Source organism: Protopterus annectens, chromosome 14.part0 (genome assembly GCF_019279795.1).
Source record: "Protopterus annectens isolate FY-2018-M chromosome 14.part0, PAN1.0, whole genome shotgun sequence".
NCBI classification, from domain to species: Eukaryota; Metazoa; Chordata; order Ceratodontiformes; family Protopteridae; genus Protopterus; species Protopterus annectens.
In genome coordinates this window covers 320862704-320884240 of record NC_056748.1, presented here as the reverse complement: position 1 = coordinate 320884240, position 21537 = coordinate 320862704, and the positions used below count along the sequence as shown (strand labels likewise).

Sequence of the window (21537 nt, the reverse complement as noted above, 5' to 3'; positions counted from 1 at the left end):
AGTCTAAGACCAGCAAGGAAAAGGAGGAGAAAAAGAAAACATCAAAGAAAAGGATAGCTGTAGAAAGAGATTTTGTGTCAGGCACCTAAGCTTTCCAAACCCTTGTATCTGGTTTTGAAGCTGATTCAGAAGCGGTCTCCAACTCCACCAATACAATTTCAAGCTAGATTCTCCCCTGAGTTGGTCAGCCCCACCTTCAATGACCAGATGCCCTTCTATGTCACTGTTGCAGTACTCCTTACAGTAGAGATCCCCTGCCTTGGGCTGCCCGACATCTGGCCAGTGTTCCTAAACCTTAGGTTGTAATAGGGATGTTGTATGTCGCACACATGCTCACAGTGCATGGCATAGGGCATAAAGGTGACATACAGATGTACCATCCCCAGAATTTCTTTGCCACCTGTTCAAATGCCATCTTTGATCATCGGCCTGAATTTTCTTTCATCTGCCGGTTGCCAAGCCATTTTCAGATAAGTGGCCCATTAGGGTTTATCTTCTTATCTTATTTTATATGTGGTTGTTGGTTTACATGTCATGCAGAAAAGGGGAAATGCCATTGTGGGAGACATATTCCCCATAAGGATTGTAACAAGCAGATTTTGTTTTTCTTAAGTGCTTCTCATGACCATACATCTTGTTCTATTTGTCAGGCATTTGTCCCAAAAACTTTGCTTAGTCATCTCTCCTCTTTGGCTTTTTACCTAGAGAACCAACATCTTATTGTTCACTCAGAGTATTGTGGCTGAATCGTACTGGCCTGAGGGTCAGCTGTCCGTGAAGAAGGCAGCCAAGAAAATTCAGTCGGATTCCTCTGCTGTACTGCCTCCACCAGTCTTATTTCTTGGGGCTGGTGAAAGCCCTGAGGACTGCCTGATTATTCAGTCAGATTCCTCTGCTGTGACCACTTCAGAGGCCGGCATGGATTCAGCTTCTCACATGTCCCTGGAGGTTCTGCAAAAGTCAGTTTCACATATTCAGGGGAGCCACGGTTGATTATAGCCGAAGAGCCTAGGGGTGTTCCACAAATCCTTGTTAGGGAGGAGATTCCCCACTATGCTTATTGAGTGTAGGCAGGGGTCCGAGCTGCCTAAAATATTTAGGGCTGACGTCCCTTTGAAAAAGAAGCAGAAGACCAAGCATATTTTTCCTGCTCCTAAGGATGCTCCACGTGAATGGCAGGATTGTACACAGGATTTATTTAATGCCCTTATGGCTTTAAAACCTCCTCAGGGGGTCTCTGTTCCTGCTACCCCTTGGTCTTCTACTTCTCTTAAGAGGCATAGGGAGCAGGATTCATTCCGTATTCCCTTTCCCTTAGATTATGGCCAAGGCTTTGACTGATTGCATTATTTCAGTCCCTTCTTCCTGTGGCTTTCATTACAGCCAGAGAATTTCTAAGGGCTCTGGGCCTCCACCATTCCTATGCTTTCTCTGTCCAGGCTTCACATGAGAAAGATTCAGTTCTAAAGTCAGTCTGGCTTCCACATTCTCTTCCTCCTTTAGACTTTACTGTTCCTTTTCTCTCATGTCTCAAGCTAGAGCTACAGTGATGGATTCATCAACTGTTCCTCAACCCAGGGCTTCCTTTTCAGCCTTCAGTCCTCATTCAGGCACTCATTCATATGCCTGAGACATGGGGTGGGGAGCTTCCTTTGGCCCTGTTAAGGTTTGGAGCCTTTGATCTCTTCGTCAGAGGAAGGACCATATCAATAGCAAAGAGATGAGAGTTTTTCTTCTGGCTCTTCAGGTCTTCCATTCTCTTTTCCTTCCAGGGCCATTCAAAATCCTCACAGACAATGCCACAGTGATGTGGTACATCAACAAGCAAGGGGGACATGGTGCAGACTAGCTCTTCAGGTTTAGGATCTATCTGTCCAGTATCAGGGACTCTTCAGGCTGTTTATATTCCATCAGATCAGAACATTGTGGTAGACTCTCTGAGCAGGTCCATAACAGAGACCCGTGAGTGGATGCTTCACAGATGTGTATTTCTGAACATGGTCAACCAGTGAGTTTGTCTAAGGCAGATCTTTTTGCCTCCCCTCTGAACAGAAAACTTCCTTTCCTTTACACCAGAGTCCCTTGGCCTCTGGCTTGGAAGTTAGACACTCTATCCTTTTTCCTGGAAGGGGATGATGATGTCCTTCAAGGATGCATCTGCAGTCCTTACAAATGGGTTGTCCTGCTGGCAGGTTGCCCTCAGTCAGCCTGAATAACAAAGTCTGGGTCTGGCCTCGGTTGGTGTCTCACTTCCATGACGTCAGGTCATCAGGGGTATAAAACATGCAGCCAACGCCATTTTATTCAGTCTTTCTTGCTGTGCGGTGCCCGAAGCAGAAGCAGTTCGCAAGTACCGGTTGGCCGACTCCTGAAATTTTCATATTCGAGTTTCAGAATCGAAATCTTCAAACTAAAGCTAAGTACCCTATTGGGGAAACTGTTTCTTGCTCCTTACGGATGTCAGTAAAAGTTAATAATTGCATTACTTGTGGGAAGCAAATACCTCATAAGGATTTTCATTTGTACTGTATTCCTTGCCTAGGCCCAGATCACAACATGCCTTGCTGACGGTTTTGTGCTAGATTTAAGTGTCGGTATATTTTTGCTTCTAAATATTTTGGTTCAAGATTTAATTATCCTGAAATGTCGTCTGTTAGCAATCCATCTACCGGAGTTCACAAAAAACGCTAAGAAAAGGAGACAGACCTTCGAGGTCCAAAACCGACGATGAAGCTTCTCCTAAGCCAGTCGCTGGTTCGCCAGTACTCAGTGAGGTGCTTTTGCAGCCCCCGATACCCGCTACTTTTGAGTCGCAGGCCTCTACCGAGACCCATTCGGAGTCCGGTATGCCGTGCGATTCTCAGAGTATTGAACCCGCAGATGTCTCTTCCTTGGATGGGTCTCGAGCCGCTGAGCAGGCACCGGCTTCTGAGGGTGTTTTCAGGCCTCAACATTTTTATATTAAACCGACGCCAGCAACAAAAGCAAGGTCAAAAACGTCTTCTGTGTCTAAAAAAATGACGCATGAGCCACGTGCTTAGGCCCCTATGCCTAAAAAATAGAAGATCAAAATGGCTGAGGATTTAATTACCTTGATCAGGGGTTCCCAACCCCCCCCGCTAAGAGGCCTAGGCAAGGCACTAATTATGAATCTTCAGATCAGGTTTCCATTTCTTCTGATTTCTCTTCTGATCAGGAATTTTCTATTCCAACCTATGAGGATTGTGATGCAGAGGAATCCATCCCATCTGCATATCCTCCTGAGGATTACTCTTTTGGAGAGACTTTGTATACTTTAAGGGAACTTTTTCACTGGGAGAGTCGGGACTTCTCTGAATCAAAAAAGAGGCTTAGGGATTTCCTTCTTGGTCCTCAGCATAGGCCTTTGGCAATACCTCCTGTACTAGACATTGTTGATGTATTTTCGGAATCAAGCATGACTCCTGATTCCTTGCCTCCAGTTGCTAGTAAGCCAGACAGATTTTACAGGGTTCCTGACTCCCACAAATTTCTATTAAAAGATCCTGCTGCTGATCCTGAGACTATTTCTCAGGGTCTCAAGGGTGTAAAGGCCTCTACAGCCAAAAATCATACCCCCTCTGATAAAGATTCCAGGGCGCTGGATAGATGGGGAAAGAAGGTTAATACGTCTGCAACCTTGGCCTTAAACTGCCAGTTTCATATGCTTAAATCTCAACAGCATGTTACAGGCTTACTGAAACAGAAAATGATGTTGATTTCTGATTGTGTGGAAAATAAAGAGTTACAGGAATTATTGCATTCAGCAGAACTGGTTGGAAAGCATACTTTGCAATGTGGTTTTGATTCCTTGGAGGCCTCTTGTAGGGCTGCCGTTACTGGATCTGTGATTAGAAGGTATGCCTGGCTCAAGGAGCAAAATCTGCCTGATCATGTTAAAGCTAAATTGTTGGATGTCCCTTTGCAGCATGATACTCTGGTAATAAGGCAAAAGAGGTTTTTAAAGAAAATGGAAGACAAAGCTAAATCTATGCAAACTGTAAAAGATTTTTTGCAAGTGCAGCCACCCAGGCTCAGTAGACACTGGCCTACTAAAAACTGGTCCTTTCCTGTGTCCAACAGAGCCACTCAAGGCAAATCCAGGCGCTGAAAAGGCTCCAGATACCAATCACAGGGTTCTTACAGGTCAAAGCAATGGGGCGCCTCCACCTCTAAATCTGGAGGAAACAAAGCACAACTCTACAGTAAGCAATCTCAATGACTTTCTTCTACTATCACCAAGCACTTATCTTTTGGCAGCCCCATTGGGGGGGGGGGGGGGACGACTAGCACTTCATACTCAAAATTGGCAGTTAATTACCCAGGACAAGTAGCTATTAAACATAGTATCCCAGGGGTACAGATTTCATTTCCATACTTTGCCAATTCTAAACGGATGGCCGGATCTGCCACAAAACCAGTGGGCAGAGGCCCAGAAACAAGTCATGTCCCTCATGGATATGGGGGCTATTCAACCAGTACCAGAAAAGGACAAGGTTTTTATTCAAGACTTTTCCTTGTACCCAGAAAAGACAATTCATGGTGTCCAATACTGGACTTATTGATTCTGAACACGTTCCTGGACATTCCAAAATTCAAAATGCTGACTTTACAACAGCTACTGCCTATGCTAGGCAGGAATGCTTGGTTAGTAACTTAAAAGAGGCATACCTACATATCCCAATAAGGGAATCATGCAGAAGATACCTCTGCTTCAAAGCAGGTTGTTTGCATTACCAATTCTCTGCACTGCCCTTTGGCTTATCTACTGCACCCAGGGTCTTTACAAAATGCCTGGCACCAGTAATTGCATTCTGCAGACAAAGAAGCATTCAAATTTATCCTTATCTGGACGATTGTCTCATTCAAGCAGAGGACAAGGGCACTCTTCTTCAACATCTGGCATTTGTAAAAAGGCTTCTATCATGCCTAGGGTACACCATAAACGAAAAGTAATCACAACTGGTACCCTCACAAATAATTACATTCCTGAGTGCAAGCTTGAATACAACTGCCCAGATGGCTTACCTCACGCCAGACAAACAAAGGCAACTGACAACATACTTCCAACAAATGGCAACAAAAATCCAGTTGTCTGCAAGACAAATTCTGCAGGCTTTGGGGTTTATGGCATCCTGCATTCTACTAATTCCATATGGTGAGACTGCATATGAGGAAACTTCAATGGTACCTAAAAAGTTTATGGAGTCAACATTGTCACAGTCTGGAAACATTGGTTCCCCTCATTCCCTGCCTACAACAGGAGTTTCTTTTGTAGGCTGAGACATGTCATCAAAACAAGGGACTGTCATTCACTCTACCCCCTGCCACCCAAACTCTAACTACAGATGCATCAGACTATGCTGGGTGGGGGCCCACCTGGCAGGGAGATGCATTCAGGGCAAATGGAGCCCAAACTAAATGCATCTGCATATCAACCAGAAAGAGATGCTAGCTGTTCAGAATGCTCTGACAGCCTTCAAGGACTTACTTCATCCAGGACAACTACTGATAAAGACAGACAACACCACAGTTATGTGGTACATAAACAATCAGGGGGTACACATTCCTACCCCTTTTGCAGACTAGCCATGGCCTTGTGGAACACCGCCTTGACTTACCAAATGCATCTTCAAGCTCAATTCCTCCCAGGAAAGCAAAATACTCTGGCAGACTACCTAAGCAGAAATCTTATGGGCCTGCATGAATGGAAACTGGATCCACAAATCTTCAACATGTTAACACAGAAATGGGGAAGCCCAGACATTGATCTATTTGCCTCTCCCCAAAATTATCAGTTGGACAAATTCTGCACAAGAACTCATCACAAAAAACATGGAAAGTGGATGCCCTATCCTTCAGCTGGAAAAACCTATCAATCTATGCCTTTCCCCCTATATCTCTACTCTCCAAGGTCTTACTAAAAGTCAGACAGGAAAAAACAAAAATGATCCTAGTTGCTCCGGACTGGCCTCGCCAGCACTGGTACCCACTTCTAAGGAATATGTCTCAGCTTCCTCCATGGTACTTGCCTCAAATACCTCATCTACTGTCTCAGCAGAACTATCAAATTCTGCACACTCAGCCCCAAACTCTGAATCTTGCAGCATGGCTGATCAACTAATTATTCAAACAACACCTTTCAGTAAATCTGTGATGGATGTCATTTTGGAAGCCAGAAGGCCTAGTACTAGAAAATCTTATGCTGATAAATGGAAGAGATTCTATGCTTGGAACCAAGCACAAGGAACAGACACAGCAAAGCCCAATATTCCACAGATTTTACAATATTTGACTGAGATGCTTGACAAGGGCCTTTTTCTTCAATAAAAATCCATGCCTCTGCCATCTCGGCTCATTACAACACAGCCTCTCCTCTTTTCTCATCCTCTGCTTAAACAGTATCTTAGAGGCCTGCATGGGACCTGAATTTTGTGCTGGAAAAACTCACTCTGCCTCCTTTTGAACCAGCAGCTACTGCGGATTTAAATTTCTATCTTGAAAACAGCTTTTCTCTTGGCAGTCACTTCAGCAAGAAGGGTTTCAGAACTACAGGCTCTCATGGCAGTGGAGCCTTTTATTATATTTTACCCGGACAGGGTGGCTCTCAGGACCAATCTTTCTTTTATGCCTAAGGTGGTATCCAGTGTGGCTCTTAACCAAGACAATTCACCTGCCAACATTTTACCCAAGTCCGCAGAACAAGGGGGGAGCAGATTCTGCATTCATTGGATGTACACAGACAACTAAGATTCTACTTAAACAGGACCAAATCTCTAAGAAAGTTTGAGCAACTACTGGTAGCATTTGCTGCAGAGTTAGAGGGGAAGGCTATATCAAAGCAGACTATTTTTAAGTGGACAAGCCACTGCATCTGCTTCTGCTACTTGCACCATTGTAAACTCCAGCCCAAGGATCAGATCACATTCCACTAGGGCTGCCTCTACTTCAGCAGCTTTTCTCAGAGGGGTTCCAACCAAAGACATTCTAGAAGCTGCTACTTGGAGCTCTGTTCATACCTTCACGAAGCATTATCATTTGCCTCTCTTCTCCAAATCCAGGGCAGGCTTTGCCACTGCAGTTCTGCAGGGCCTTATAGCCGCTCCTAATGCTGTTTAGTTCCATCCTCCCATCCGTAACTTTGGGATTCTACCCAAATGTAATAACTGCAACAGTGAAACACGAAGTACAGTTGTGTACACTTACCATAAATGTAGATGTTTGAGTGTATTCACTGTTGCAGTCCGGGTTACCCACCCGCCATCCCCCTTTCTGTACCTTTTCTTTCCTTCACTGTTCACAAAAGCCTTTGTGGTGTATTTGCTTTTACATGAAAGTAAAGTTTATGCTTCTAAAAGTGCATTTATATATATTTTTGTTTTTATACATATATATATATATATATATATATATATATATATTTGCTCCCCATTTGGGGGGCACCTGACATCTGGGGCAAGAAAAACTGAATAAAATGGTGTTGGCTGCATGTTTTATACCCCTGACAACCTGACATCATGGAAGAGGAGACAGCAACCGACGCAGGACCCAAGACTTTGTTATTCAGGCCAACTGAGGGCAACCTGCCAGCAGATTACCCCAAATGTAATGACTGCAACAGTGAATACACTTGAATATCTACATTTATGGTAAGTGTACACAACTGTACTTTTCTTTACGCTTTAACTCTACTTCCTCTCATACTAAGGGCCCTGTTCACAATAGAAGAAGATGCTCGCAAAATATTGTTAGCGACTCCCTTTTGGCCCAGACAGCATTGCTTCCCTCTTCTTCTTCTGCATTTAGCCAGGGGCAATGATTGGAAGATGGCTCACAGGGTAAGGGTCTCTCATGCATCTCCACTTGTGCATTCTTCAACTGACACTGTGGGTGAAAGAGTTCTGATCGCTTTTAGGCACCTTTTTCTGTGGTTGTGGTTTGGGTTCTGCAGGAGGCCAGAAAACCCACTACCAGGACATTTTATTTGTCCATATGGAAGAGATTGTCTGTTTGATGTCTTACTCATAACCTGGATCCACTTTCTGTGGAGGTTCCTTTGGTTCTCACTCATTTCTGTGAGTTGCTCAGTGCTGAGTTGGCATACTGTCTGTTAAAGGCCACCTTTCAGCCATTTCTCCTTGTCTGCCTTTGACTCCTCCTTTGGCTTCTGGGTTTGAAGTCAAACAATTCCTTAAAGGTATCCTTCATATTTCCAAGGAGGCCTGTTCCACCTTCCTGGGACCTTAATTTTGTCTTGGAAAAATTGACTTAGGCTCTTTTTGATCCTCCGACTTCAGCTTCTTTACAACATTGTTCTTGGAATACTGTTCTTTTAGCCCTTACCTCACCCAGACGGGTGTCTGAGCTGCAGGCTGTTAGGCTGTCCCTCCTTTTTTAGTTTTTTATAAGGATAGGGTGTCTCTTCATGTAGTCCTTTTTATGCCCAGGGTGGTTAACAACTTGTTCACTGCTTGAGATTTTACCCTGAGTCAACTCCCTTTAATTGGAAAAAAGCATTTATGAATCTTCAGATCAGGTTTCCATTTCTTCTGATTCCTATTCTGATCAGGAATTTTCTGTTCCACCCTATGCGGATTCTGATGCAGAGGAATCCATCCCATCTGCATAGCCTCCTGAGGATTACTCTTTTGGAGAGACTTTGCATACTTTAAGGGAACTTTTTCACTGGGAGAGTCGGGACTTCTCTGAATCAAAAAAGAGGCTTAGGGATTTCCTTCTTCGTCCTCAGCATAGGCCTTTGGCAATACCTCCTGTACTAGACATTGTTGATGTATTTTCGGAATCAAGCATGACTCCTGATTCCTTGCCTCCAGATGCTAGTAAGCCAGGCAGATTTTACAGGGTTCCTGACTCCCACAAATTTCTATTAAAAGATCCTGCTGCTGATCCTGAGACTATTTCTCAGGGTCTCAAGGGTGTAAAGGCCTCTACAGCCAAAAATCATACCCCCTCTGATAAAGATTCCAGGGCGCTGGATAGATGGGGAAAGAAGGTTTATACGTCTGCAATCTTGGCCTTAAACTGCCAGTTTCATATGCTTAAATATCAACAGCATGTTACGGGCTTACTGAAACAGAAAATGATGTTGATTTCTGATTGTGTGGAAAATAGAGTTACAGGAATTATTGCATTCAGCAGAACTGGTTGGAAAGCATACTTTGCAATGTGATTTTGATTCCTTGGAGGCCTCTTGTGGGGCTGCCGTTACCGGATCTGTGATTAGAAGGTATGCCTGGCTCAAGGAGCAAAATCTGCCTGATCATGTTAAAGCTAAATTGTTGGATGTCCCTTTGCAGCATGATACTCTGTTTGGTAATAAGGCTATAGAGGTTTTTAAAGAAAATGGAAGACAAAGCTAAATCTATGCAAACTGTAAAAGATTTCTTGCAAGTGCAGCCACCCAGGCTCAGTAGACACTGGGCCTACTAAAAACTGGTCCTTTCCTGTGTCCAACAGAGCCACTCAAGGCAAATCCAAGCGCTCAAAAGGCTCCAGATACCAATCACAGGGTTCTTACAGGTCAAAGCAATGGGGTGCCTCCACCTCTAAATCTGGAGGAAACAAAGCACAACTCTACAGTAAGCAATCTCAATGACTTTCCTCTACTATCAACAAGCACTTATCTTTTGGCAGCCCCATTGGGGGGGGGGGGGGGGGACTAGCACTTCATACTCAAAATTGGCAGTTAATTACCCAGGACAAGTAGCTATTAAACATAGTATCCCAGGGGTACAGATTTCATTTCCATACTTTGCCAATTCTAAACGGATGGCCGGATCTGCCACAAAGCCAGTGGGCAGAGGCCCAGAAACAAGTCATGTCCCTCATGGATATGGGGCTATTCAACCAGTACCAGAAAAGGACAAGGTTTTTGTTCGACTTTTCCTGGTACCCAGAAAAGACAATTCATGGTGTCCAATACTGGACTTAATGATTTTGAACACATTCCTGGACATTCCAAAATTCAAAATGCTGACTTTACAACAGCTACTGCCTATGCTAGGCAGGAATGCTTGGTTAGTAACTTAAAAGAGGCATACCTGCATATCCCAATAAGGGAATCATGCAGAAGATACCTCTGCTTCAAAGCAGGTTTTTTGCATTACCAATTCTCTGCACTGCCCTTTGGCTTATCTACTGTGCCCAGGGTCTTTACAAAGTGCCTGGCACCAGTAATTGCATTCTGCAGACAAAGAAGCATTCAAATTTATCCTTATCTGGACAACTGTCTCATTCAAGCAGAGGACAAGGACACTCTTCTTCAACATCTGGTGTTTGTAAAAAGGCTTCTATCATGCCTAGGGTACCCCATAAATGAAAAGTAATCACAGCTGGTACCCTCTCAAATAATTACATTCCTGAGTGCAAGCTTGAATACAACTGCCCAGATGGCTTACCTCATGCCAGACAAACAAAGGCAACTGACAACATACTTCCAACAAATGGCAACAAAAGCCCAGTTATCTGCAAGACAAATTCTGCAGGCTTTGGGGTTCATGGCATCCTGCATTCTACTAATTCCATATGGTGAGACTGCATATGAGGAAACTTCAATGGTACCTAAAAAGTTTATGGAGTCAACATTGTCACAGTCTGGAAACATTGGTTCCCCTCATTCCCTGCCTACAACAGGAGTTTCTTTGGTAGGCTGAGACATGTCATCAAGACAAGGGACTGTCATTCACTCTACCCCCTGCCACCCAAACTCTAACTACAGATGCATCAGACTATGCTGGGTGGGGGCCCACCTGGCAGGGAGATGCATTCAGGGCAAATGGAGCCCAAACCAAATGCATCTGCATGTCAACCAGAAAGAGATGCTAGCTGTTCAGAATGCTCTGAAAGCCTTCAAGGACTTACTTCATCCAGGACAACTACTGATAAGACAGACAACACCACAGTTATGTGGTACATAAGCAATCAGGGGGTACACATTCCTACCCCTCTTTGCAGACTAGCCATGGCCTTGTGGAACACTGCCTTGACTTACCAAATACATCTTCAAGCTCAATTCCTCCCAGGAAAGCAAAATACTGTGGCAGACTACCTAAGCAGAAATCTTATGGGCCTGCACGAATGGAAACTGGATCCACAAATCTTCAGCATGTTAGCACAGAAATGGGGAAGCCCAGACATTGATATATTTGCCTCTCCCCAAAATTATCAGTTGGACAAATTCTGCACAAGAACTCATCACAAAAAACATGGAAAGTGGATGCCCTATCCTTCAGCTGGAAAAACCTATCAATCTATGCCTTTCCCCCTCTATCTCTACTCTCCAAGGTCTTACTAAAAGTCAGACAGGAAAAAACAAAAATGATCCTAGTTGCTCCGGACCGGCCTCGCCAGCACTGGTACCCACTTCTAAGGAATATGTCTCCGCTTCCTCCATGGTACTTGCCTCAAATACCTCATCTACTGTCTCAGCAGAACTATCAAATTCTGCACACTCAGCCCCAAACTCTGAATCTTGCAGCATGGCTGATCAACTAATTATTCAAACAACACCTTTCAGTAAACCTGTGATGGATGTCATTTTGGAAGCCAGAAGGCCTAGTACTAGAAAATCTTATGCTGATAAATGGAAGAGATTCTATGCTTGGAACCAAGCACAAGGAACAGACACAGCAAAGCCCAATATTCCTCAGATTTTACAATATTTGACTGAGATGCTTGACAAGGTCCTATATTTTTCTTCAATAAAAATCCATGCCTCTGCCATCTCGGCTCATTACAACACAGAGCCTCCCCTCTTTTCTCATCCTCTGCTTAAACAGTATCTTAGAGGCCTGCATGGGACCTCAATTTTGTGCTGGAAAAACTCACTCTGCCTCCTTTTGAACCAGCAGCTACTGCGGATTTAAATTTCTATCTTGAAAACAGCTTTTCTCTTGGCAGTCACTTCAGCAAGAAGGGTTTCAGAACTACAGGCTCTCATGGCAGTGGAGCCTTTTATTATATTTTACCCGGACAGGGTGGCCCTCAGGACCAATCCTTCTTTTATGCCTAAGGTGGTATCCAGTGTGGCTCTTAACCAAGACAATTCACCTGCCAACATTTTACCTAAGTCCGCAGAACAAGGGGGGAGCGGATTCTGCATTCATTGGATGTACACAGACAACTAAGATTCTACTTAAACAGGACCAAATCTCTAAGAAAGTCTGAGCAACTACTGGTAGCATTTGCTGCAGAGTTAGAGGGGAAGGCTATATCAAAGCAGACTATTTCTAAGTGGACAAGCCACTGCATTCGTTTCTGCTACTTGCACCATTGTAAACCTGTGCCCAAGGGGATCAGATCACATTCCACTAGGGCTGCCTCTACTTCAGCAGCTTTTCTCAGAGGGGTTCCAACCAAAGACATTCTAGAAGCTGCTACTTGGAGCTCTGTTCATACCTTCACGAAGCATTATCATTTGCCTCTCTTCTCCAAATCCAGGGCAGGCTTTGCCACTGCAGTTCTGCAGGGCCTTATAGCCGCTCCTAATGCTGTTTAGTTCCATCCTCCCATCCGTAACTTTGGGATTCTACCCAAATGTAATAACTGCAACAGTGAAACACGAAGTACAGTTGTGTACACTTACCATAAATGTAGATGTTTGAGTGTATTCACTGTTGCAGTCCAGGTTACCCACCCGCCATCCCCCTTTCTGTACCTTTTCTTTCCTTCACTGTACACAAAAGCCTTTGTGGTGTATTTGCTTTTACATGAAAGTAAAGTTTATGCTTCTAAAAGTGCATTTATATATATTTTATGTTTATACATATATATGTATATATTTGCTCCCCATTTGGGGGGCACCTGACATCTGGGGCAAGAAAAACTGAATAAAATGGTGTTGGTTGCATGTTTTATACCCCTGACAACCTGACATCATGGAAGAGGAGACAGCAACCGACGCAGGACCCAAGACTTTGTTATTCAGGCCAACTGAGGGCAACCTGCCAGCAGATTACCCCAAATGTAATGACTGCAACAGTGAATACACTTGAATATCTACATTTATGGTAAGTGTACACAACTGTACTTTTCTTTACGCTTTAACTCTACTTCCTCTCATACTAAGGGCCCTGTTCACAATAGAAGAAGATGCTCACAAAATCTTGTTAGCGACTCCCTTTTGGCCCAGACAGCATTGCTTCCCTCTTCTTCTTCTGCATTTAGCCAGGGGCAATGATTGGAAGATGGCTCACAGGGTGAGCCTACTCACACAGGACAAGGGTCTCTCACGCATCTCCACTTGTGCATTCTTCAACTGACACTGTGGGTGAAAGAGTTCTGATCGCTTTTAGGCACCTTTTTCTGTGGTTGTGCTTTGGGTTCTGCAGGAGGCCAGAAAACTCACTACCAGGACATTTTATTTGTCCATATGGAAGAGATTGTCTGTTTGATGTCTTACTCATAACCTGGATCCACTTTCTGTGGAGGTTCCTTTGGTTCTCACTCATTTCTGTGAGTTGCTCAGTGCTGAGTTTGCATACTGTCTGTTAAAGGCCACCTTTCAGCCATTTCTCCTTGTCTGCCTTAGACTTCTCCTTTGGCTTCTGGGTTTGAAGTCAAACAATTCCTTAAAGGTATCCTTCATATTACGCCCCCCAAGGAGGCCTGTTCCACCTTCCTGGGACCTTAATTTTGTCTTGGAAAAATTGACTTAGGCTCTTTTTGATCCTCCGACTTCAGCTTCTGTACAACATTGTTCTTGGAATACTGTTCTTTTAGCCCTTACCTCACCCAGACGGGTGTCTGAGCTGCAGGCTGTTAGGCTATTCCTCCTTTTTTAGTTTTTTATAAGGATAGGGTGTCTCTTCATGTAGTCCTTTTTATGCCCAGGGTGGTTAACGACTTGTCTCTTAATCAGTCTATTCATTTGCCCACTTTTTTCCCTTCACCGCATTCTGCTAGTGAGAAGGTTCTTCACACCTTGGATTTGCATAGACAACTTCAATATAATTTGGATAAAACTAAAGCCATTTGTAAATCTGAGTAACTTTTTGTTTCCTTTCATCCTAGGTCTTTGGGTTTGGCTGTTTCTAAACAAATTATTTCTTCACGTATATCTTTTTGTTTTTCTTTTCATGGGAAAAGCCTCTCTCCTTCTGTTAAGGCTCATTCTACCAGGGCTGTGTCTTCTATAAGTGCTTTTTTCAAAGGATTGGATACCAATTCCATCTTCAAGCCAGCTACCTGGACTTGTGTGCTTCTTTTTACCAAATACTATAAGTTGGATGTAGTTTCCAGGGCTAGAGCTGTATTTCCCAATGCTATCCTGCATGACTTTCTTGAAGGCTGTGCTTGACTTTCGTCCTCCCACCTTTCATCCTGAGCTTTTGTACTCTCCCTGTTGTAAGTAATACTGCAACAGTGCTATAGAAGGACATAGTAAAACTGTAAAATCTTACCATAACATTAGATGTCCTTCTCTTCACTGTTGCACTATTCGATCCCTCCTCCCCCTGCTTCTTTCTTTTTCTGGATGCACATACCTCTTTTCTCCTTAGACTGTTGTCCCTCCAGGGGCTTTTCAGCTCTGAAGATGGTGCATCCATATGTCACCTTTATACCCTATGCTGTGCACAGAGTGCATGTGTGTGATGTACGATATCCGTATTACAACCTAAGGTTTTAGTGTACTGGCCGGATGTCAGGTTGCCCTAGACAAGGGATCTCTACTGTAAGGAATACTGCAACAGTGAAGAGAAGGACATCTACTGTTATGGTAAGATTACTTTCTGCAAGAGAGGTCCTTCCATAGATCCTCTAGGTCACCATCTATGACTTCTTTCTTCAGATCAGTACACTCATTGCAGAGCCTGCTGGAAACTGATATGGATAGTATGAGGAATTTTTTGAGGACCCAGGTTTGGATGGAATTTTTCCCTGTACCTTCCACTCCATGAGTGCTAGGACCAGCCCCAAACACTCTACATTTGGTGTGTCCTTTACTGATCCAACCTTTGCATATGGTCATAGTGGAACTGAGTGTCCCATGCCAGATGGCTTTGTCAGAGCTGATAGTCTGGTAGTTTTAGAGTCTGGCAGCGTCCCTTTCCCACTCAATTCAGATAGCATCAGATCTTGAGGAGGTCTCTGCTGAGAGGTCAGTACCAATGCATGAAAGTCCGATTCGACCCTGCAGCTGTCTTATCTGTATCTTCCTCTTGGTACATCAGCAGTGGTCAGCTTGGCTCCAATGTTGACTTCAGAGTTGAGCTGGATCAAGTCTCGAGGGGGATCTTTTTTGGGTTCCTCAAATCCCAAGCAGTCCCCTTTGGTAATGTTTTCAACATTTACCTTTGAAACTTTTGAAAGGGTTCTCTCTAGAGCCAAAGAAGTGGTTTCCTTTGTAAGCTTGGATTCTGTGTGATCCTTTCTGATAGCTGTGATTCCTCCTCCTCTTCACCCTGTCTCTCAGGGACAACCAACTTCTTTAGACTTCGATAAAGCTTGTGAGGTGAGCTTCCTCTCTGCTTCCAAGTCCTTCCTGTAGCTCCCTGCAGTGGAGGAACATAGGAGGCATTCTTGCAAGAAGAGACATTTGGATTCTCCCCAGAAGTCCCTCATTGAGGATACTAATTTTGAGAAGGGGGAGGGTTCCCCAAGATCCCCCTTGGAAGATGTCTCCTTTGTAGACATCCTGGAGTTATTGGGACAACAGCAAGATGGTTGACCAACTCTCCCTCCCAGGAGGAATTAGTAGGTCTTGATACCTTCAGAGCTGGTCCGTCTACATCCTGGGTTTTTCTCCCAGCTGATGAGCTTATTGTTCTTGTTTCACAATGGGCATGGAAGGAGCTGGATGTAATAGAGCCTATATCACAGAAATCCAACAAGATATTGATTGCCCCATGAGAATATCCCTACTAGAGCAAGGAGCCCATACTAGATGCCATAGTTAGCTAGCAGAGTAGAACTCCTCTGTCCATCCCTGTAACAGTGAGTCTAGGAGTTTGGACAGATTTGGAAAGCAGACTTGTGCTTCAGCAACATTTGTGTTGTGTGCGTTGAACTATCTTAACTCTTTTGATAAGATTTCAGAGGGACTTGACCAAGGAAATGTCCAAGTCCCTGTCTGGATCCTTGACTGCAGAGTCCCACAAGACCATGGACTTGCATTTGGCTACCTTTCAGGTACATATCCAATGTGTTCATGCACTTTTTATCTAGTGTGGCAGATGGTACTTGCAGAGAGGCAGGCACCACATTGACACCTGTATGCATCTCTACAGTTTTGCAGAGAACTTCAAGACATCCTTTTTGAATGCTCTTATTGTGGGACCACCCTTTTTGGGCCCAAAGTGAGGAACATGATCACCAGAAGATAACAAGATGGTAAAATGCTGTCTGTGTTTGGTATCTATTTCTCCACCCTTCAAAAGGCCCTTCTCCTGGAGCAAAATGGTGGCAAAAGGCTATGGTTCCACAAGTCTTAGGGCTTTACTCATGACAGTTATGGAGCTAGAACCACCAGGGGTGGGGGTACAGCAAAAATATGTCTCCCTCATGGCAGTGGTAGTGTGCCGAACCAAGAGGTTTCCGGCCTTTTAACAAACAAACACTTCAGTGCTGCTGCAAGGATCCCTGACTGCCACACTCTGAAAGCAATCTTGGGTGGGGGGGGGTCTTGCCCTCTGCACTTTCAAGCCTGATTAGCCATCACTCAAGATTCTTACATACAGAGAATGATGGCCAGAGGTTACATTATTCTCTTTTGTTTCCCAGTCACACGTCACAAAGAAAATTTCCCAGTGCTCCATCCCTTCACAGAAAGGTGGCAGTTCAATAACTTACACAACTGCTAGAGAAATGAGTCATCCAGGAGATTGCGCCAAATCAGCAATGGTTTGGGGTCTGCTCAAGGTTCTTTTTGGTTCTGAAGAAAAACTGGGAACTCAGGCCTATTCTGGACCAGTTTATAAAGCAGACAGAATTACAAATGGTTATTCAGCTCATTTTGTCTCTTCTGAGGGAGGACAACTGGATGTTCTCCGTGGACCTCAAGGATGCCTACTATCACATCAAGATAGCCAGGCAGTCCAGAAGGTTCCTTCATTTTCAGCTTTTTGGGAGCCAGTCACTTTTTAGTTTAGAGCACTGCCCTTCAGTCTCATCACAGCCCCCTGAGTGTTTACCATATGTGTGGCAGTGGCTCTGGCATATCTCAGACTGCTAGAAGGGTTATGAGTGTTCATATCTAGAGGACTGGTCCATAACTACTACTATGAGGGATTCCTTTCCAGTTATGCCTTCGTCTAGGGATCACAGTCAACATGGAGAAGTCTAAATTTACTCTATGAATATAATTCATAGGATGCCACTTGTACCACATTGCAAATAGCCAAACTTCCAGAATCTTTAAATCTAGGTAGAAGAAGAAAAAAAAAAAAAAATGTATCTTTTTATATTATCTGGTTAACTTGCTATGATGTCATGTGACCTTTTATGCCAATTTATTTTTTATCTATTTATATTAATTGTTTCACTTCCTATGTCAACAAATGTAAAATAAAAATAAAATAAAATAGGTGTATCCTATGTTACACCCATACATAAAGGCGGGATCTCCACTGAACTTAATAACTACAGACCCATTGCTTTACTCTCCCCCCCTGGCAAAAATCCTAGAAAAATGCATCCATACCCAGGTGCTAAAATATCTCCTAGACAGCAACATCCTGTCACCTACTCAGCATGGTTTCAGACTTGCCCATAGTGCCACTACAGCCCTCCTCTGCTTCACAGACACAGTAAACCATCTCAAAAACAAAGGCCTGCAGGTGTCAACTATTTTTTTGGATATGTCCAAAGCATTTGACACAGTATTGCACCAAATCCTGCTAAACCAATATTACCTATCAAATTCCACTCTTAACTGGTTCCAAAGCTACTTTAACTGACAGGTACCAAGCTTTGAAACGGGAAAATTCTCTCTCTCCTCAGCTTTCCATAACTATAGGAGTCCCACAGGGTTCTATCTTAGGACAACTACTGTTCACAGTCTTCACAAATGACCTCCATACCTCCACACAGCATGCATCTATCATTCAGTATGCAGATGATACTACCTTAAGCTGTGCTGCACAAAACATTCCCACCCTCCTGCAAACAACTCAGCTAGCATTCTCTGACATTGAAAACTGCCTTACCAAAGTCCAGCTTATCCTCAGTCCAAAGAAAACTCAGCGTATGATTATAACCAGTTCTAACAAAAACACTTAACAGTCAATTCACTATCTACTCCACAAATGCTACTCCAATCACTCCAGTGGCACAGGCTAAGCTATTGGGAATAACCATAGACTCCCGCCTAAAATTTGATAGTCATCTCAACTATTAAAAAAGTACATGCCAAACTGGGATCACTCTACCATATCAAACCATTTCTTACCAACAACACAAGATCAGCCGTTGCTCGCTCCCAGCTTCTATCCTCTCTAATCTATGCATCTCCCATTCTGACTAATCTCAACAAAACTGAACTAAGCAAAATGGAAGCCTGCTATATCAGAATTGCCCACTTTGCTGCAAATTGCTCATATAGAACTCATCACTGTACTGCTTTGAGACAGCTCCACTGGCTTGAACTGCCCACCCTCCTAACCTACAATCAGCTCTGCCTCTGTCATTCTGTCTGTTACCTCCCCAATAAGTGTCCTGCCCTCAAAAACCTAGTACAAAATCACTCAGCCAAAAGGCCTCTTAGATCATCAAGCAAACTACTACTAGAAGTCATCAACAGCTACAATAGCTTTGGAGAGACACTATATAGTAGTTCAGTGGCTAAAAAATGGAACGCTCCCCCCACCAGCATACAAAATACATCGTCCAAAGCCTCCTTTAAAAACCTCATTAGGCAACATCTCAAGCAAAGTTGGCAGTGCCATGATTGCTCCCCAGGCTACTGAAAGTTCACTCTTACAAACACTGGCTAATGTACAATGTATGTACTGTACTTGTGTACTATGTATGTATTCTATCTATGTTCCAAATTTCAGCTGTACACCATAAATCTATTAATTACCTTCATTTTTAAATTAATATTTTCTTAGTTCTCTCAACTGTAACTGTTCATGTGCTGCATACCACTGTAAAAACATGTCTATTGTAATTTGTGTGTATACTTATGTCTAAATATCTAAATGCATCTATAATTTTTCTATGTGGTGCTTTTCTCCCCAGGCCTTTGCTGAAAAGGGGCTTTTCAGCTCAGTCAGACACCCCCGGTTAACAAATGTAAAATAAAATTAAATTAAATAAAAGTAAATACTAGCTTTCATAGTCCTTTATCAACCAAAATCATCATCAAAGTCCATCCTCTACCTTTTGGGCTCAGTGGCAGCTTCCATAACTCTGGTTCCTTATGCCAGATTTTACATAGGGCTGCTGCAGTGGGCCTTCTCTGTGAAGTGATCTATGCTTTGTCAACCTTTGTACTTTCCCGATCATTCTTAAGGGACTCCGCAGGCAACATATTCAGTGATGGTCAAGTCCCCCATTGTCCTGTCTCCATTGACTACTGTTACCATGGATGCGTCCCACCTGTGATAGGGCATTTCGAAGGGAAGACTGCCCAAAGCATGTGGACATAGGCAGAGGCCAGTCTTCACATCAGTGTGCTGGAGGTGAGGGCAGTCCAGGACTTCCTTTCCAAGGGTGTGTTTGCAATCCAGACAGACAATATGTAAGTGGTCTGGTGCATCAGTAAAAAAGGTGGAACACATTCATATCCATTATATCAGGATGCCATGAGTGTTTGGTAGTGGGCAGTGCCTTCCCAGTACTTTCTCATTGCAGTGCATATCCCAGAGAAGTCAAGAGTTTTAGCAGACAAGCTGAATCAGTCCATTCTTCTGCTTCATGAGTAACCTCTTAAACAATTGGTGGCTGCCAAAATCATCAGTGACTGTGGCCAATCTTGCTTCAACCTGTTCGCTACCCTATGCAACACCAAATGCAGCAGTTAATTTGCCCTGATTCCCCAACAGGGAGAGTCACTGAGGTCCACACTTGGCCCACTGGTCTCCTGTACACTTTTGCCCATTCTCCCTCATAACGAAATCCCTTTAGAAAGCAGTTTGGTGCAAGGTGAAGGTGATCCTCATCACTCCCTTTTGGTCTTGGTACATATGGTTCCCTTCTCTGTGTTTTCACTTGGTGCACCCTCCCTGGGTATTGGAACCTCTTCTAGACTTCGTCTGTCACTTGTCCAGGAAGTCTCACCTGCATATCAAAGCTCTAAAGCCTACCACTTGATTTCTCCAGTTCTAATGATAGCCAGAAATTCAAGGCTTTCTTCTTCTGGGTGCCTTATTTTGTCATAATCCCAGAAAAAACATCTGCCAGAAAACTGTATAGACGCAAGTTGAAAAGGTATTCCATTTTGGCTTCCTCCAACAGACTTAAACCCTTTTCAGCACTGTTACCATCTATTTTGGATTTTTTTTAAGTTTGTTTCAAGAAAATCTAGCTTTTCCATTGTTAAGGTTCAACTGGCAGCTATTTCCAACTTTCATGTGGGGGAGGACCACCCTCCTGTTGCCTCATTGAATCTAAGGTCTTTTTACAGGGTACTTTTTCCCTTTGACTTCCTGTAAGAGACCATGTTCCACCTTGAGATACTACTATTTCAGCCTCTAACTAAGCCCCCTTTTGAACCTGAACATATAGATACAGTGGAACTGAAATTTCTTTCTTGGAAAAAAATTTTGGTGGCAGTTATGTCAGTAAGGAGGATTGCAGAACTTCAGTCTCTGTCATGTAAGCCTCCATATTTGGTGTTCCACAAAAACAAGGGTCACTTTTTCAACCAACCCTAATTTTCTTCCTAAGGTGGCTTCAGATTCTTCTATAAAGCAGGTCATTAATTTGACAGTTTTCTTTCCTAATTTTTCAAGCAGATTAGAATACACGCCATACGTTTTCTGGATGTTCCTTGCCAATTGTGATTCTATTTGCCCCATACCAAGAATTTCAGTAAAACTGACCAACTTTTTCTTTATTTTTCCAATGGTAAATTGGGATATTATGTTCCCAAGGCCACACTATCTAGGTGGCTGTCCAATTGTATTTCTTTTGTTTTCAAAGCTAAAGGACTGCCTTTACCTCATACAGCTAAAGCTCGTTCTGCTAGAGCTGTTGCAACCTCCATAGCCTTCTTCGCTAGAGTGTCTATTGACGATATGTGTGCTGCAGTTACTAGGCCTACTGAACATATGTTTATTTCCCCATTACAAGATGGACTTGTAGTCTAGGTCCTTAACTTTTTCGGCTCCACCATTCTCTGGTATATCCTTCCATGAGATTTCCTGGCATTTTTAATAGCTGGGGGCGGGTCTCTTTGCCAGTAGTTGAGATGGATGGAAAAGATAACATCAGATATGAAAGTTAGGTACTTGTAACAGTAGATCCACATTTCTTCTTTCTATCTCAGCTTTTCCTCCCTCTCTCCCTTTGCCAAGTTGTCACCTGTGGGCTCCAGATTGATCATGCTGGACCTTTTTG

General features: G+C 43.5%; 1 protein-coding gene across 9 annotated transcripts in view; it reads left to right on the top strand.

Moving 5' to 3' along the window:
• The window catches only part of PLEKHA1 (pleckstrin homology domain containing A1), a 2820639-nt gene that overhangs the window by 831690 nt on the left and 1967412 nt on the right, over positions 1-21537 (top strand). The gene's annotated exons all lie outside the window — the stretch shown is intronic.